General features: G+C 44.6%; 1 long non-coding RNA gene across 2 annotated transcripts in view; it reads left to right on the top strand.

Moving 5' to 3' along the window:
- The window catches only part of LOC148473406 (uncharacterized), a 147,314-nt gene that overhangs the window by 9,940 nt on the left and 118,834 nt on the right, over window positions 1-18,540 (top strand). The window lies entirely within an intron of this gene.

Consider the following 18,540-nt stretch of genomic DNA (forward strand, 5'->3'; position numbering starts at 1 on the left):
ATCATTGAGTGCACTTGCCCCCAATCAGTATGTTTTTCACCATATATGGCACTGTATCTGTCACCATAATTAGGGTGCACTTATACCAGCCCATTCTTTGTACAAATGATGCACCTGCAATATTTTGTCTTCTATTCTGCTCTGCATGACCCCCAGTTTCAGCAACATGACCTCACTGAATTTCGCCTAGGAGAGAGTGTCATGTTCCGGACCAGTTCTGCCTCTACAGTATCTAGTGGAGATGCACTCAGACATATGACTTGTGTACACCTGGTTCCAGAGCAAATGCAGTATGAAAACATGAAAGCTATGCACTGCAGGCAGGCTTACTTTCTTCTCTGCAACACCAAAAGTAAATATTGGGGAAATGTCATAGTGTTAGTTTTTCAGCAGTAGTTCTAAGGCCCAGCACCTCTTTACTATTCCTCGCATGCTTGCCTACTCTGCCATAAGGTGTGGGAGGCTCCCAATTTTTGGGGGTAGTCCACCACACCCATGGAAGAGTGACCAGATCTCCTGCATTTTACCCACATCCAAGTGAAGTGGGCAGGATGGGGAGAGAACACCTAAGGAATCACAATCCATATGGAGGGGGCAGGGCCAAAATGAAACAATTGCATAATTTTAGCCCCATCCACTTCCTACAGATCCAATTTTGGCCGCATTTGGCCATGACAGGGTCGGGGTCTAATGACATGAAAGCCTGGCCCTGCCCCCTGAAGTAACCACCTGCATCACTTCTATGGGCTTTTCCTCATGACAAATGATATCAATTTATCCAGGACTTACCTATAATAGAGCCCATTTCAATGTATAAATTGATGCAGTAAATGTTGTCACTGTCGTCCTACCCTCTGATGCTCAATGCCACAAGCATACTGTTGTGCAGTGGAGGCTGGACAATGATAACATGATTCACCATAAAACACATCATTGAGCTTCTGATCCACCCAATTCTTAGGAGAAGTGAGTGGCTTTGAGAGGCTGATCTACTCTCGGAATGGCTGGGCCTTTCTCAGAATTTCAGGAGTCTTTAGGACATTTTGGGAAAATAGGCAAGAATTATATGGAATCGTTCTGTGCCAGTTCTTAATTAACAGCAATCAGCTCTCGACAATTACATCGAGTAGCAGGAAGGTGTCCAGCTTTGGACACTCCATTTTATATCCTGTTCCCATCAAGAAGCAATGCAAGCAGTGAATATTTATTGAAAACTTTAGCATAAGTAAGGTGTTTTGCTGTATATATATCATTAGCAACACTAAATGTTAGTTAGACTTCAGTCCATTAATGGGTCTCCTGTTCATTGCTGTCTGTCATCAGTAATGTATGCCTGTGGCTGGCCAAAGCTGCTAAAGCTTAATCTAGTCTGAAGCTGCATAGTACTGTTACAAAGTCAGAAAGCTGAAAAGTAGTTTCAATAATGAGGATCACTTTGATGATCCATTAGCAAGTATCTTACACTGTACAAACCTCATTGCTGTCTCATCATAATATCAAACACGTTCATTTACTGAATTTTACTTTTCATGAATAAAATTCCTACTCATCCCCGAAATATACTTCTATATTTGATCTAAATCCTAACATTCATCGAAATCCTGTGAAACATAATCCTTCAGTACACACGGATCATTACATTATCATTCCCACCTCTTGGCGGTTCTGCATTAATGCATTGTTATCATGTTCAAATCTCACTATGTGACCTGGCCTAGAATTACTTTAAAAACAGTGCTCAGCAGTACTGTGATTGATAGAAGAAATCTTCTGGGACACTATTATTTAACAGGATGCTTCAGTATTTTGTACTGGAAGCTAAATGTCTGCAACAAAAGAAGTCAGTTGTGGGTTTTTTGCACTTGCTGTGAAGATGAAGCATGAAAAACAAAACTGTTAAATCTTCAATATATCTGAAACAATATGTGTTTGATTATGATGCTTGGAGGGAGCAAATCATTTTTTTTCACCAAAAAAGACACATACTGAACTATACATTCAGCTATAGAGCAGGAAGATAAAATCAAAAGAACGATGCATACAGTAGATGATTAAGGTATATGCTCCATTTTTGGCAATCATCATTTTACATGAAGTGCATTTAATTTTACACAGTTATGGTGCATACACACGGTACGATAAGCTGTCAGATTTTAATGATAACGATAACAATCCTATCATTATCGTTAAAATTTGACAGTTTCTGGCCCCTGCAAACGACCATACGATGGTCGATGCTTGGCCATGTATGGTCGTTATTGACCAACTACCATCATCTGTGCAAGCAGTCAGACCTGGTCGTTATTGACCAGGTTAGCCTGCTTACTATAGGGACCCGCGAACATAGTTCACGGGTTGTTATAGTCGTTAAGGGTTACTGCATGTGTTGGAAGAACATTCCAGCACATGGAGGACGATCAGACGATCGTCTGATTGTTATCTGATCATTGCCATCGTACAGTGTCATTTATTTTCTTGCATATTAGTTGTCTTAAATCCTTTATGATCAGAGGTATTTTACAATTCATGACCTTAAGGACAAGCGTTCTGTGTATTGCGTGTGTTTTTCCTCTTTACATTGATTAAGCCAGAGGTTCCCAAACGTGGTCCTCAAGTCTCCCCAACAGTTCAATTTTTAGAGATATCCTTGATTGAGCACAGGTGACATAATTAGTAACTCAGTCAATTTGATTTAACAACCTGTGCTCAACCATAGATAAACCTGAACTGTTGGGGTGCATTGATGACCGCGTTTGGGAACCTCTAGATTAAGAAAACACATATTTTAGGGTACTTACAGCTTTCTTATACTATACTAGACTACTACTACTGGGGGCATTACAAGAGGGGTGGGGGACTACTACTACTGGGGGCACTACAAGGAGGAGGGGACTACTACTACTGGGGACTACTACTACTACTGGGGGCACTATAAGGGGACTACTACTACTACTACTGGGGGCACTACAAGGGGGGTGGGGGACTACTACTACTGGTGGCACTACAAGGGGGGTGGGGGACTACTACTGGGGACACTACAAGGGGGGACTACTACTACTGGGGGCACTACAAGGGGGAGGTGACTATTACTACTGGGGACTACTACTACTGGGGTCACTATAAGGGGACTATTACTACTACTGGGGGCACTACAAGGGGGGTGGGGGACTACTACTACTGGGGACTACTACTACTGGGGGCACTACAGGGGGGGACTACTACTCCTGGGGGGCACTACAAGGGGGGACTACTACTAATGGGGGCACTACAAAGGGGGGGACTACTACTACTGGGGGCACTGCAAAGGGGGGGACTACTACTACTGGGGGAACTACAAAGGGGGGGACTACTACTACTGGGGGCACTACAAGGGGGGGACTACTACTGGGGGCACTACTGGAGGCCTGCATAAGGGTGTTCTCTCCTGTGGCACACGGGGGCACTGCATATGGGCACAGGGGGCTGTCCTAATCTTTATTTTTACCTTACATTAATCCCATATGGACCCGCCTCCTCCCTGGAACACTTGAGGGGGGGGCGCCATAGCACGCATATTCTTCAGATACCCTGGCTACACGTTACTCCTCTGCCAGGGCCGCCTGCATGCATTTGCCCCCCAGGCTAAAAGTTGCCAGCCAGCCCCTGGTGATATCTCATAGTGTATTGGTCCCAAACTCTGTACAGGGGAAATGGCTGTTGGTTGGCTGAGGTGGCCGACTTTTAACTTACAAAGTATTGCATCAGACAGACATGCTGGACGATCTGGTATGTTGACCAATCAATATTTTTGAATCAGTCAGCCAACACACACAGTACAATTATCAGGGCGATCCGCCAATAATGTATAGTGTGTGCTAAGCATTAGCAAAAGTTATCACAACTGCAAAAAAGCAGCAGAGTTTCTACATCTATGGAAATGTCACTCTCTCTTGCCTATACTTCGTAATGTTCCAGAGCTCCAGGCAAGTGTGACTCTTTCTGCTTGTTCCATATGATTGACAAATGGCTTTATCTATCCGGGTGATGATGTAGGTCAATTCCAGTCATTGACAGCAGCTCATATTCAGCACAAACTACACCCTGAATAACAAAACAAACAAAATGGACATTTTGAATCTAGTCCTGTGAGTTTCTGCCTTTTCATGTTGCTAACATTGTAACAGCTCATTTAAATAAATGTGAATGCTAAATAATTGCACAAGGTATATGCACTACTGATTTTCACAGATCTTTTAACAGTGAGCAGATTCAGACCCACTCACTAGATGCGTTCACATGCAGCCAATGTATGCAAATCCCGCGATCACACAGCAAGGCATTAGCACACACTTGGTGTGCGATTGCGGTGTGTAACTAGATGCCCACCTGCCTGTCTTAAGATGCCCACTTTCCCACATAATCTCCAGGAAGTGTATGCAACAATCGTTAACATCGAGTAACATCGGACCCATACACAGCACTTGCTGACCATATCCTACCGCAAACACTGCGAGTGCTTCATTGTTTAATTCAGCCATGTCACGTGTATTATGATGCTGCCTCTTAATTATGCACACCTATGAAACGGTGTTAAGATGCTCAGACATGCCTGCGTTCGCACCACCACACCCCCGTTTCCATCAATCATCCCCTGTCACCACCCAAAAACAGCTTGTCCTGTCACTCATTCTAGAGAGCTAGCTATGCGCAGCAAGTCATCGCTTCCTGATCGCATGGACTAGTTTGCGCAGTGCAACTTATATGCATGCGCACATTGCAAACATCGGCAGACTACGTGCGAATGCAGCCTAGCGAGCAGGTCTGAATCAGGTCCAGTGTGGCTTGCCATTTGTTACAGTATATGCCCCATGCTGGTTATTAGAAAATAGGGGTATCCCCATGCCATTTTCCCCCTATTTTCCAATACCAGATTGTCATTTGTGACACTAATTAGGACTTACGGTCTGATTCATCACGGGTCGCAATTTTGATCGCAGCTGCGTAATTGAACGCAATGAATTTGCAAAAATATGCTAATGTCTGCCACCGCTCAGCCAGCACAGAGTCACCCACTACTGCCTTCTCACATCCGTAATACCTCGCAGTCCTGCATATACATCTGTAACTTCAGGGAACACCAAACCCTCTTGTACAATTTCAGCAGCTCTAACCTGCCTCAGAATTTGCAAGTGTCGTCGCACACAGTGAGCAATCAGGCAATCGCAGTGGCTAATTTATGCGTGCCCGTACAACAGCATTCCATCGGACAGGCATGCCTGCCAGGGATTAAAGTGGTCCTGGAGAGGTGGTGGAACTCATCTCTCCCACCGTCTACTTCCCACCCCCCTGCCACACTATCTGTCAGGCCAAAACAAGTGTGAAAACTGTTCTTTACACACACACACACACACACACACACACACACACACACACACACACACACACACACTGTTGTGTATAGGAAACGCTAAAGTGAAATGGCTGGGGGCTGCCTAGGCACTATATCATCAGTGTTATTTTTCTGCCCTGCCTCTGAGTTTTTTTATGCGGTCCCCACAAACTAGTCTATGTCATTTGGTTGCCCAATGTTTTTTTGCAACCCCTATGTATTGCCTTCGCTTGATTCTTTCCTTATCTATATGCTAGTTTATCTGAAATAAGGGACCTCTGAAGAAATTGAGCCTCACTAGGCAAACAGTAAGTGGCTCTCTGTGGGACTTCTCTGCAGGGACTTGGTGGAGGTGAAACTAGTTCCACCTACCATTAGAGGTGACGGAACTCAGTTCTACCCTGTTCCTGCCCACTTTAACCCCTGACGCCTGCATTTTGGCAACCGCTTCCCCAACACCACCCCCAAACAGTCATGGCCTGTCACTCACTTTGTGATGGATTCCACAGCGCATCCACAATTGCAGTGTGATCGCGGGCAATGCAGTGCATATGCATATGCAGTACGCAACCATTGGTCAACCTGTGTATGCGGTTGCATTTGTGATCCATGCTGAATCAGGCCCTTAGTTAATACATTGTGATTCTTAATATACTGCACCTGTCCTATTTCATATTTTTGATACCTACCAGTGCAGTTCTTTTAAAGCATTATTGATATAAAGATTTACATCTTGTAAATGTACACAATAGAATGCATGAAGTCAACATGTTATATTTACAGTTGTTGCTTGTTTTCTAGCATTCTTTGTACCATTCTCTGTTACTCTGTTACCTAGAAAAAATAATTTGCCCATTTTATCTTTATTCCTGTTAATCAGAGCATGTCCCTCATTTTTCAAAGAGTCAATAGTCTTCATCATGTTCTTTGCTAGTTATATGCTGTAATCCATTTAGGATTGTTTTGCTGTCATTAGCAATGAGCTTTTTTATTTTATGTTTTTACTGACACAAATAGTCATTTCCAAACTGTATTGGTTTCCTTGTAGTTATTGTAGAGCGTAGTTGATCATTTGAAACCTAGTTTCAATATATGTTTGTAAAACTTCTGAATTAGAATTATTTGTTTTTTATCATTTGTGTTTTGCCATAATCTGTTTTATTTAATGATATTGCATTAGTAAAAAGAACATATAATTTGATTAATATATACAGGAAGCTATCTGTCTCTCTGTCACTTACTTCCTACCGCAATGACACTCAAAATAAATAACACAACACCAAGCAGTGGGGACCATATCTTATATTAAATTGAGGGACATAGGGCCTGATTCAGACCCGGTCACAAGCGCTGATCGCTCGCAACTGGGTCGATGGTGGCCCAGAGCGCATGCGCACGACAGAGCCGGCTCCGTCATGCGCATGCGCGAGACCCAGATAGCGGTGGGCAAGCCATCGCTCCGGGTCTCGCACCAAAGGGGGCGTGCTGTCGATGTTGAGTGACAGCACGACCCCTTTGGTGGGCGGGCCGGGGGGGTGGCTGCTCAGACGGAGGTGTTCCCATGAGAACGCCTACCATCTGGGGGCAGCCCAACTGACATCACAAGTAATGTCAGTGGGAGAACTTTCGGCTCTGTTTCAGCCGAAAGCTCTCTGGGGCTTGTGGCTACGAGACCCTACCACAAGCATCTTGTCGCAAGCCCGATGGTCGTGATGGTCTTGACCATTGCGACCATCTTCCTGGCCGCTCGCTATAACTATGCGAGCGGCCAGGAGGCCGTTCTAGAAAAAAAAAAGACCGGCTCTGATTCAAAGCGAGCACTCTGTCAGAGCATCTGGCTCTGAATCAGGGCCATAGTCAGGCAACCAAGTACTACCAAATAGTCAGTGCCTGCTCAGCCATGTTCACCCCAACTGCCTGCCTTATCCTCTTTCCTGGTGACCATCAATAAAACCAGGGTATAATAACCCATACCATGTCATTGTAACCCTTCAGGCCTACCATCAAGCCTATTCACATAGCTTCTCAAAATAATAACTACAGTTCTATATTTTCCCCTTTAAATGCTTCAAAAAGCTCCATGGGAAAAACTAGTCACCGATTATTCATTTCAGCAAAGCACTCTAATTTTAAAGCACAAACCCCTTACAAATGAGCCATGTTCACTAAGAGTCATACCGTAATCATGATCCCTTATGGGCCCATTTTTTGCAATGAGCCCAGTCACTATTAGGGGTATGATGGGGCTGCCAAATAATCAACAAGCTCAGTAAACATAGTTTTCCTGCAGGACCTAATGGCATCTTCAAATTGTATTGGTTCCCAGAGCCTTGCACCTTCCGATGAGAAGGATTACTGTCTTGTAAAGAGTACTGTGTCCAAGCACATGCGTGTACTCTGGTCACACATGCGCAGTTAGACCGATCGGCAGGGGTACATAACACTGCACTTCAGAAGCAGTGTTAGGGATCGTGGGAGTAACTGCTTTTTGGAGCAGCTGGGTCTGCACTGGAGCAATACTGAATCACTTTGGTAGTTAAAAATCCATTGCTGCAACTCGTGGAGAGTTGGATTCTTACTTATCAGTGACCAATATTTATTTATTTATTTATTTATTTATTAACAGTTTCTTATATAGCGCAGCATATTCCGTTGCGCTTTACAATTGGAAACATCGATAGAACAAAACTGGGTAATAACAGACAGACATAGAGGTAAGAGGGCCCCCAATAATAAATAGGCCCCAAATTATATTTTAACAGAGACCCAGAACAATACATTCTGTTTTGGAAGTATTTAAATACAGGATTAAAAAAAATTCTCTCTTGCCAAGACCATTATCTTAATGCTGACCTAGGAGATTATAGGTCCCAAATGTATACAATCGCACTGACAGCAGTGCACTTTTATATCTGCCAATATGTTAACTAATGTTGTCATTTTCTTGTAGCATGTGTTTAGACTTTACTGTTCTTCAACTGGGCTTGGTAATTTAATGCCAATAAAAAATGTTTATGCTCTGCAATCTTCTTAAAATTACTGACACATGAAAAGAGATGCATTTCAGATTGGATGTAGGAGTAGAACTGTGACACTTACTCTTCCCCTTTTAACCTCTTCATCATTTAAAGTTTTCAAATACTTTTAAAAGAACATTAAATTGTTAAATGAAGCAAAAAAGTAATTGTTTAAAACACATTCATATTTTAAGGTCCTGGTATTTGTTCACACTACCTGGGTTTGCAGTATTCATTGGTGATTTGGAAGTGAAATCTTGTGTTTCTTATTTTGTCAAAATAACCAGCATAAGCAGCATGTTACAGGCCATAACACATGATCGAAGATTGAATTTCATACTAGCTACCAGCATATTCTCTAACAGGACAGGACTAGAAGTCTGGGAATCAGAGTGTCTGAGTGTATATTATTAAGCAGATAGTAAAATCACAAGGCCTCCTCCCTTATGCCTACACTACTTTTAATTTTTTAGGTGCTGGAGGTAGTGACAGATTTGCAGCAGGGAAGCACTTTCTAATTTTTTTTACATTGGAATGCTTTTATTGGGAATAACTTCACATTTTTATCCTCACATACAGATTTTATATTTAAGTTGATATGTGTGTACTATTTGATGGTGGTACACCGAGTAAATAATGTAGTATACACCAGCGGAATCACCAGATACACTTGGCAGTCCAAGACCTAACCAGTACTTCGGTTTATTGTGCAGCAGTATGTATGTAAAGTAGGGGTGTGCACCGGCCACTTTTCGTGTTTTGTGTTTTGGTTTTGGATCTGGATCTTTCTTCGTGTTTTGGATCTGGATTGGTTTTGCCAAAACCACCTTCCGTGTTTTGGGTTCTGGGTTTTGTGTTTTGGATCTGTATTTTTTGGAAAAAAAGCATAAAAACAGCTAAAATCACAGAATTTGTGGGTTTTTCTGCTCCTATGCTATTATTAACCTCAATAACCTTAATTTCCACTCATTTCCAGTCTATTCTGAACACCTCACACCTCACAATAGTGTTTTTATGTCCAAAAGGTTGCACCGAGGTAGCTGGATGACTATGCTAAGAGATACGAGTGGGCGGCACAAACACGTGGTCCATCTAGGATTGACACTGCAGTAGCAGACAGGATGGCAGTTTGAAAAACTAGGCCCCAAACTATACATAATGCAAAGAAAAAAAAGAGGTGCAAGATGGAATTGTCCTTGGGCCCTGCCACCCACCCTTATGTTGTATAAACAGGACATGCACACTTTAACAAACCAAACATTTCAGCGCCAGGGTCTGCCACACGACTGTGGCTGAAATGATTGGTTCGTTTGGGCCCCCACAAAACAAGCTGGCAATTAATCTGTCCCTGCACAAACTGGCTCTACGGAGGCAAGATGTCATCCTCATCCTCCTCATCCACCGATTCCTCACCCTCTTCAGTGTTGTGTACATCCTCATCCTCACAGAGTATTAATTCGTCCCCGCTGGAATCCACAACCACAGGTCCCTCTGTACGTTCAGGAGGCTGGTCTCCCTGGAAGAGTTGATAATTCATTTTATGAACATCATCTTCTCCACATTTTGTGGAAGCAACCTCCTACGCCTTTCGCTGACAAGGTTCCCGGCTGCACTAAACACTCTTTCGGAGTACACACTGGAGGGGGGGCAACTCAGGTAAAATAGAGCCAGTTTGTACAGGGACCTCCAAATTGCTTCTTTTTCCTGCCAGTACTGGTACGGACTGTCTGACATGCCTACTTGGATGCTGTCACCGATGTAATCCTTTAACAGACAGATGCACGCTTGTCGCTGCTGCTTTGAGGATGCAAGTCTGGCTACAGCCCACACAATTCACAAAGACAGAAAAAAGAAGAAGAATATTTTTATTGTTTGTGGAGCGCACTTTGAGGGTTACACCACCCTTTAACAGACAGACGCACGCTTGTCGCTGCTGCTTTGAGGATGCAAGTGCGGCTACAGCCCACACAATTCACAAAGACAGAAAAAAGAAGAAGAATATTTTTATTGTTTGTGTAGCACACTTTGAGGGTGTCACCACCCTTTAACAGACAGACGCACGCTTGTCGCTGCTGCTTTGAGGATGCAGGTGGAATCTAGACTGGATTTGGAACCGGGGACACACTACCTCCATCAATTGTCTAAATCCCACTGCACTAATGGCGGATACCGGACGCACGTCTAACACCAACATAGCAGTCAAGGCCTCAGTTATACATTTTGCTTCAGGATGACTGCTGTCGTACTTCATCCTCATCGCTAGGGACTGTTGGATGGTCAATTGTTTAGTAAAAGTAGTGATGTTCCTACTTCCTCTCTGGGATGATGAACAACTCCCAGCAGCAGCAACAGCACTAGAAGGAAGTGGTTCTTGATCTTTCCCTATTTTATTTTTATCGGAAAAAGTTTGGTCCTCCATTTATGTTATATAGATATATACGTGCGGCTAAAGTGCACACAAACACAGAAAATATTTTTTTATTTTTGCTGGAGTAGTGCACTTTGTGGGTTACACCACCCTTTAAGAAATGAGCCAGCCGGCTCTTTACTTATGGGACACAGGCGCATGCTTGGCGCTGCTCCTTTGTTGATGCGCGTGCAGCCACAGTGCACACAAGTCACAAACACAGAAAATCATTTTTTTTTTGGTTTGGACTGGAGTGTACTTTGGGGGTTACAGCACCCTTTAATGGTCAAGCCAGCCGGCCCTTTACTTATGACACAGGCGCACGCTTGGCACAACTTTGTTGATGCACGTGCGGCTACTGCGCACACAATTCACAAACACAGAAAATAATTTTTTTTTTGGTTTGGACTGGAGTGTACTTTGGGGGTTACAGCACCCTTTAACGGTGAAGCCAGCCGGCCCTTTACTTATGACACAGGCGCACGCTTGGCACTACTTTGTTGATGCACGTGCGGCTACTGCGCACACAATTCACAAACACACAAAATTTTTTATTTTTTTTTAGCACTTGGGGGGAGCACCCCTGATGGACAGAGCACCCCCTGGACAACACTACAGCACCCCTTTAGGACTGGGACACTGCACAGGACTTTGGAGTGGACACAGCCCCTATGGAGAACTGACTGCACAACACAGTCCAGCCAGCCCCTGTGGACTTTGAAGTAGTGGACACAGCCCCTATTAACAACAGCAGCACAGCACAACACAGCCAGCCCCTATGGACTTTGAAGTAGTGGACAACAGCAGCACAGCGCAGCACAGCACAACACTACACTACACTACACTACACACCCCAGCCAGCCCTAACTCCCACCCTCCCTCTTCACTGTCCACAGCCGAGTGAGAAAATGGCGCCGACGTGGGTACCTTATATAGGTTCCAAAACCCACGAGACTCGGAAGGCGGGATGATGACGTTTTGCCTCAATTTCAGATCCGAGTCAGGCGGGAAAAGTCGAGCCTGACTCGGATCTGCCTCGGATTGGGGGGGTTCGGATTTCAGAAATCCGAACCCGCTCACCCCTAATGTAAAGCTGTACTCACAGTTACATACACTTGGTATTTGGATGGAGTAGCACTTGGGGGGAACAAGCAAATCACCAGCCGGTGATGTATGTGGGTAGCAGTGCATTTACAGTAAAAGTGGTATGCTTTGGCAGGTATCTCTCCCTTTTGGAGATGTACTAATCTTTGGGAAGTGATAAATTGGAAAGTGATAAATTACCAGCCACTCAGCTCCTATTTGTCATCTTACAGGCTGTGTTTGAAAAAGGACAGTTAGGAGTAGAGATGAGCGGGTCCTGTTCTCCGAGAACCCGACCCACCTGAACATAGGCGATCCGAGTAGGATCCGAGCCCGGCTCAGGTTTTCCCGCGTAACTCGGAATCCAAAACGAGGCAAAAATTCATCATCCCACTGATGGATTCTCGTGGATTTTGGATTCTAAAAAGGTCCCAGTGATCAGCGCAATTTTCAATCCAGCTGTGGAGAGTGTACAGAACAAATGTGCCCAGTTCTTCTCTCTTGTTCAAGGGTGCAGAGTTCTACAGTAGTTGTTCAAGGGTGCAGTGTTGTCAGGCTGGGGCTACAGTACATAAACTGGGGGGTTCTGCGGTGTCACTCTTGTTCTGTTAATCAAGGGGCTCTGGGCCTGATTCAGAGCCGCTTGTAAGCGGCTGCTCGTTCGCTCTGAGCAATGTTCGCACAACTGCGCATGCGTATGGGTCGTAATGTGCATGCGCAAACCAGTCATTGCTGTCGAAAATCGTAAAACAGCGAGGGGCTGCTAATTTGATTGACAGAATGTACCGTTTGTTGGTGGTAACAGGGGAAGGTGCTTGAAAACGGGGGGGGATGGAGATCCGAACGCAGGCGTGCCTAACGGTCAATAGGGCGTTTAATGGGAGTGCATAATTAGTAAAGGAGCGTCATTGACCATGTCACTTGGATGTCTTTTAGCCTGAACTGCTCGCAGTGATAGCGGTAAGAAAAACCTACCACAAGCACTGCGAGCAGTTCAGATGCCTTTCGATGTTCCTGATTAATCTAATAAATACCGGAGATGACGTGTGATGCAAACGGCAAAGGGGCGTCTTTACAAAATAGCGAGCGCATTTTTCGAACACTCGCTCAGACATAGAGGCGTCAACACACCGCAAAGAGCGTGTGCTCAATTTAAATATCCGGCCCCTTTTTTAGAACGACCGTCCGCAAATAGCGTCCGGCTCTGAATCAGGCCCTCTGTTCTCTCTGTTGTTCAAGGGTGCAGTTTTATAATTGTTCAAGAGTGCAGTGTTGTCGGGCTGCAGTACAGTTGTCCTGTCAATCAAGGGGATAGGGCTGCAGTTTATAAAGGGGTGCTGTGTCATCCAGGGGTGCTCTGTCAATCCAGGGGTGCTCTTCCCCAGTGTAAAAAAAATAAAAGTTAAAATTAATAATTATCATTCCACAAAAAATGAAAACAAATATATTTTATTTTATTTTTTGTGTGTGTGCTAGCTACGCTATTATTGTTAGGTGACTCTGCCGGGCAGATCGCAGTTTATCATCCACGTATTTGTGACTTGCAGGTGGTCCGTCTGCACTATGCAGTGGTGCTTTGTTGTCCATAAAGGGGTGCTGTGTTGTTCATCAAGGGGCGACTGCCTCGTCCAGAGGTGCTTTTCCCAGTGTAAGAAAAATTATTGTTCGGTGACACTGCCGGCCAGACCGCAGTTTATCATCCAAGTATTGTGACACTATAAATCGTAGTGCAGTGTGTTATTTTTATTCATAAAAAATATTGTGACACTGTAAGTGGTAGCGCAGTGTGTTATTCTTTTCTTATTCATAAAAAATATTGACACACTGTGTGGTAACGCTGCTTTTTACTCATAAAAAATCTTGTGACACTGTAAATGGTAGCACAGTGTGTTATTATTTTCTCATTCATATAAAATATTGTGACACTGTAGGTCATTGATACCATAGTGTAATATTTAAAATTGGTGCAAATTGACATGTGTGTTGTACCCCAGTTCATTCGTGTTTGTTGATATGCTGAATAAACAGTTGAGAGGAGAGCAGGAACCACATACTAGTGCTGGAGCTGCTACCAGTGCCACCAGTCATGACATTACTAGTCTGTCTACATCGTCTACAAAAGCCAAGCCAAGGGCACACAGGGCTTAAGTCAGGGCATCTAAAATCTTTACAGTGGTAAAGAATAAACATCAAAGGGAAAGTTAGCTGCAGAAAGACATAAAATTGGCAATATGCCTTTCACCACACAAAGTGGCATGGAATGGCTAAGGCCTTGGCCTTTATTTATGACTGGTGGTTCTGCCTATTATGATGATATAAGCCCTTCTCCCTGTAGATGTTTCAAAAAAATTAAAATCATTAAGGCACAAGAACCAACTGTGTGCTCAGAAATGTCACAAAAACCTGATGTGAGTCTAAGTGTGTCAGCAGGTGCCATGTGTAAGGCTGACCTTTCCAATTCTGTACTCGAGGAGGCGCCTCCTTCAACCACTGACAGGTTGCATACTTGTGCCCACCTTTATTTATTGGTCCAGCAATGAATGCATGCCTCATTTTTCAATGAAGATTGTTTATAGAATATAGTTCACGGTTGGTGCAGTATTGTACCTTATGTACTGTACTTAGCATTTGCATAGACAATGTTGCACAGGGGATTGGGAAAAGCTACATCAGTAATTACCTAACATACTGTACAACTGAGCATAAGCCCATTTGCATTAGGTGCTAAGTAGGTGCTAGGTCACATACCATATTGCCACAACACAAATTAATTAATTACAATAAGATTAAAAATGTAATTCGCACAGTTAGCAGGAGAATGTAATCTGCAGTCATCCAATAAGAAAACATTAAATGAGAAGCATCTAGATGATGTTACTGATCAACATCACCATTCATTCATATTTTGCACCAGGGGTCAACACTTGCAAGAACAAAAGATGTCTAGGTCTGACATTTACACACCATTATTGTTTTAATTCCTTCCCTCCCCATTCCGCCTCTGTAATTGAAAGGCATTTCATACCCCTTTCATACCCTGGGTCGCACCTGTGAATTTGTTCACATGTCCATCCCGGGTGCGACCTGGCTGAGACTCCTTTCAGACTGGTGGCCTGACCCAGCTTATTGCTGGGTCTATGACATCAGTGCCATCACGGGCTGAGTCTGCAATTGGAGATGAGATCATCTCCAAGCACCGGCTCTTCCTATGCTGTGTGTTCAACCCTGCTCATTACCATGGTTGAAATGCTGGGTATTTTAACCTGGTCCTTTCACACTGCACAGTAACCCAGCTTGCTGCACATTCATGTGGAATAACCTGGGTTATTGCTTGTAGTGTGAATGGGATATGAGTGACAAATACCCCTTTTACACCAAAATCCCTGGTCCGACCCTGGAATATGAACACTGGTCAATCCCGGGTCGAACTCGGCTTCAGACCCCGTTTACACTGCAACTCAACCCGGGTTATTCCCGGGTTTGCCCCGTTTACACTGAACCCGGGTAATCCCTGCTTTTTCCTGCTTTTCCCTATAGATGTCATTAAAAATGGTCTTTTTTAAGGGCTGACAAAGATGAGGTCACAAAAGGCAACAAAAAAGAGGGGTGGGGACTGCTTACAGCATTGCAGCAATGATGGCAGATGGAACACATGTGGGTATTCCCGATGTCCTCACTGTTTTCAGCTTTCTGTTGATTTCAGCAACAGAGAATTGGATGCAGCTTTTTCTGATGTGGCACCTTGTGCAGGGTTCGAGGAGGAGAGCGAAATTCTTGGCTGAGAGGGCCAGATTTCCATGGCAATATTTGCGCAGGACGAGAGCATTGATATCAGCCAACATCACCACCATGATGAGATTGACCATCCTTAAGAAATAGAAGATTGTGGGCCAGAGACCGCCACCATGGAGAAGCTTTCATGCTGACTGTAGAAGCTTTCCAAGGGGAGCAGTGGCTGGAACACTTTCGGATGTCGCATGCCACCGTTTATTATATATTGGAATTACTGGCACCAGCACTGATGATGCAGACCACCAACTACCGAAAGCCCATCACCCCAATCAGGAGATTAGCCATTGCACTCTGGTGGTATGCTACCCCCGGAGAGTACCGCACACTCTCCTGTCTATTTGGTGTTGGTATTGGCACAGTCTGCAAGAGCATGTACCAGGTGACGCGGGCATTAGTGGATACCCTGTACCAGCGCTTTATCTCCTTGCCAAAAGGACAGCGCCTAGATGAAACCATCCAAGGCTTCCTCAGGCATGAGTATCCGCAGTGTGCTGTTGCCATAGACGGGACCCACATTCCCATCATCGCCCCCCATGAAAATCCTGTGGATTATTATAATCGAAAAGGGTTGCATTCCATTATTCTTCAAGCTGTTGTGGACCACTGATACTGGTAAGTAAAGTTTCACGAATTATTCTTTCATATCTACTTTTATTTTATGTTTTTTATTGGTAGAATACTAATTTTTATTTTTTTTTTAGATTTACAGATGTTTTCATAGGCTGGCCTGGACGGGCACATGACGCCAGAGTCCTAGCCAACTCTGACTTGTACAACATAGCAGAGGAAAAGCGGGGTGGATGGCTTTTCCCTATAGAGGTAAGAATATATGGTCCTTTTACTGTTTATGTCCACTATACTTATGTGCTTTAACAAAATATTAAGTGTGTAATGGTACGGAATGCATGATATTCCAAAGTATTTGTCAACATATTGTGCTGTAAAATACATAACATTTCTGAAACTACTTGACCACCATGTGAATACATATATAGTGACCATATTTTTTTTTTACAGAAATCAGTGACTGTAGATGGGGTGGAGGTCCCAGTCCACATCATTGGTGATGCGGCATATCCGTTGAAGCATTGGTTAATGAAGGGTTATACCCAACACGTACAGTTGTCCCCGGAAAAGGTCACCTACACTCACATCCTTAGCTCTGCCTGGATGGCTGTGGAAAATGCTTTCGGACATTTAAAAGGACGTTGGCGCTGTCTCATGAAGAGGAATGATGTGGACCTAAAAATCATGCCCCATGTAGTAGCAGCCTGCTGCATACTCCATAATATTTGTGAAATTCAAAAGGACCACTTCCTTCCCGAGTGGAATGTGCAGGACACTGAGGTGGGGGGCATTACAAGTGATGCAGTAAGCTACGTGGGGGAGCATAAGAACAGTGCTGAGCTCATCCGGGTCACCATTGCAACAAACCTTCCCTTATTGGTTTAAAATAAAAAGCAAAATTTCAAATTCCAAACATGTTTTTGGTTTATTTGTTTGAAATGTTTTTTTTTTTACTTTAGCCATGTGCATATATTGTGTTTTTTAATAGAACAGTTTTAACATAATCTCAGATTATTGCAAAAGTATAAAAACAGTATAAACATATGTCAAGCATCGTATGCCCAGTATAAAAGTAAAGTCCCTTATCCGTGCAGTCAAAACAATACATAAAACAGTGGCATAACTAGGGTATTTGGAGCCCAGGGCAAATTTGAAAAAGGAGCTCCCCCCACATCACCCCGATATGTGTGCGCGCCTTAGGCATGCGCAGAAAAAATGGGCGTGGTCACTTAAAAATGGGGCGTGTCAACATGACACACCCCTTTATTTTCATGCTGAACATTCCTATCCATATGCACCTTAACCCCAGTAGTACCCCTTATACAGTATCCCCAGTATGCAGTTGTGGTCCCTCTTATGTAGGCCCATAGTAGTGCCCCTTATACAGTATCCCCAGTAGTGGTCCCCCTTATACAGCCCCCAATTAGTTCCCCTTACTCAGTGCCCCCAGTAGTGGTCCCCCCAAATGCAGTGCCCTATGTTGTGTTCCCCCTTATGCAGTGCCCACAGTAGCAGTCCCCTTAATGCAGTGTACCCAGTAGTGGTATCCCCTTATACAGTGCCCTTTATATAGTGCCCCCAGTAGTAGTCCCCCCCTATGCAGTGCCCTTTATATAGTGCTCCCAGCAGTAGTCCGCCCAATGCAGTTTTCCCAGTAGTGGTCCCACTTATGCAGGCACCCAGTAGTGATCCCCTCTATCTAGTGCCCCCTGTAGTGGTCCCCCCAGTGCAGTGCCCCTAGCAGTAAGTCCCTTATATAGTGCCCCCAGCAGTAGTACCCCCCCATCCCATGCAGTGCCCCCAGTAGTGGTCCCCCTGATGCAGGCCCCCAGTAGTGACCCCCCCTATCCAGTGGTCCCTGTAGTCGTCCTTCCTGTTATTGCCCCCAGTAGTGCTCCCTCCAGTGCAGTGCCCCTAGTAGTAGGCCCCTTTTATAATGCCCCAGTAGTAATTCCCCCCCCTCCTATGCAGTGCCCGAAGTAGTGGTCCCCCGGATGCAGGTCCCCAGTAGTGATCCCCCCTATCCAGTGCCCCCTGTAGTGGTCCTTCCTATTATTGCCCCCAGTTGTGGTCCCCCCCGTGCAGTGCCCCTAGTAGTAGGCCCCTATTATAATGCCCCCAGTAGTAGTCCCCCCAACCCCAAGTAGTGGTCCCCAGTTGAGGTTCCCCCTCCCGATTAAGTGCCCCCAGTAATAGCCCCCCCCAGAAGAGGTCCTCCCAATAATGGTGCCCCCAGTAATAGCCCCCACCAGTAGAGGTCCTCCCAATAATGGTGCCCCCAGTAATAGCCCCCACCAGTAGAGGTC

This window comes from Taudactylus pleione, unplaced genomic scaffold (assembly GCF_031769625.1).
Source record: "Taudactylus pleione unplaced genomic scaffold, aTauple2 ptg000918l, whole genome shotgun sequence".
In the NCBI taxonomy this organism is placed as follows: Eukaryota; Metazoa; Chordata; class Amphibia; order Anura; family Myobatrachidae; genus Taudactylus; species Taudactylus pleione.